This window comes from Priapulus caudatus, unplaced genomic scaffold, assembly GCF_000485595.1.
Source record: "Priapulus caudatus unplaced genomic scaffold, Priapulus_caudatus-5.0.1 Scaffold967, whole genome shotgun sequence".
NCBI lineage: Eukaryota > Metazoa > Priapulida > Priapulimorpha > Priapulimorphida > Priapulidae > Priapulus > Priapulus caudatus.
Window position 1 is genome coordinate 82,145 of NW_014578028.1, and position 1,891 is coordinate 84,035.

Genomic DNA, 1,891 nt, shown 5'->3' on the forward strand with positions numbered 1-1,891 from the left:
CGCACCAAGCCGCAACCTGTCACATCACAAATCGCCCGCCCACCATCCTCGACCCACCCCCATACACCCACCCCTCATACCTCCAGCCATCCGCCCATTACACCACCCACGATCCTCCCCACCTCCCATACACCCACCCACCCATCCTCTCCCACCCGCCATCCTCCCCCACCCCCATCACCCACCCACCATCCTCCGATCCACCCCCCAATACACGCCACCCACGCATCCTCGCCCACTCCGCCATCCTCCCACCCCCATACACCCACCCCCTCATCCTCCCCACCCCATACACCCCACCCACCATCCTCCCCACCCCCATATCACCCACCCACCATCCTCCCCCACCCCCATACCCCACCCACCATCCTCCCCCAACCCGCCATCCTCCCCACCCATACACCCACCCACCCATGCCTCCCCCACCGCCATAAACCCCCCACCATCCTCACCCCACCCGCCATCCTCGCCCCCCCATACACCCCACCCACGCATCTCCCCACGCCGGCCACATACACCCCCACCATCCTCCCCCACCCCTACACCCACTGAGCACCGGTCCCACCATCCTCCCCCACCCCCATACAGCGCCACCCACCATCCTCCGTTGACCCACCCATACACCCACGGGCCACTCAGACCCCCCAGGGCACCTGACACCATGCCACCACCCCCATACAGCCCACCCAGCATTCCTCTCACCCACCACCATCAACCCGAGCGCCTCCCCGCACTCACCGACCAGGCGGCGACGCGTACGCCCACCAACTTATGCGTGCGTGCGTGCGTGCGTGCGTGCGTGCGTGCGTGCGTGCGTGCGCATGTGTGTGTGTGTGTGTGCGCGTGCGTGCGTGCGTGCGCACGCTCGTGTGTGTGTGTGTGTGATCGGTATATAACTTCTCGGTAATAGACTATCGTTTCATTATCTGAACGGTGCAGTTATTCAGTAAAGCTTCAGAATATTCAGTAAAAATATTGAGTTGATCTGGGGCGCATGCCACATGCAAGGTCTCATGCAGCGGTCTAGCGAGGGTAGTGAATAGGGTACCTATAGTTGCTCGTGAATAACTTACAACAGCAGTATGCCGATATTTATTCGTCACATTCCGTGTAACGGAGCTAGAACCACGGCTTACTACTCTATAAAGACCATTAGTCTACGTTATCATTATAATCTATATGCGCATACATTCACAGTCAACGACAAAAATGCGCGAAATTAGTAAAGGTCTATATAGTATACCTATGTTAGAAGATCTACTGCATTATAGAAGCAGCCAGTGATACTCAACTTACTTTTACAACTTACTTCGTCCTGGGCCACAACCGTAACCATTGGCGAAAGAACTGAAATGGCAAAGCGGATAAGCAGATGAGCAACTCAGCGGTGTGTAAAATACAATCTTTATCAAATGAATGGTTTAGCTAATGAAGCTGTCACTTCTTTTTATCCAAATTAAGTTTGCTGAGCATTTACGCACGAAAGCGAATTAGGTATGCATGCGCGGTAGGTACTACCTTTATTCTATCTCCCTCTCTCTCTCTCGCTCTCTCTCTCTCGGTCGCGCTCTCTCTCCTTCTCTCTCGCTCCCTCTCTCTCTCTCTCTCTCTCTCTCCTGCTCTCTATCTCCCCCCTCTCTCTTTCTCTATCTCGCTCTCTTTCTCCCACTCTCTATCTTCCCACCTCTCTCTCTCCCTCTCTCTCTTTCTCTATCTCTCTCTCCCCCTCCCTCTCTCTTTCTCTCTTTCTCTTTCCTCTCTATTCAAGATTCTTCTCAGCATTGCTCTTTCAATTAAGAGGATTTATTATGAAAGGAATGTTAACTGTCAATGCTTATAATGCTGCTGATGACGATTGTTGATAGCGACGATGACGACGGTGACGACGGTG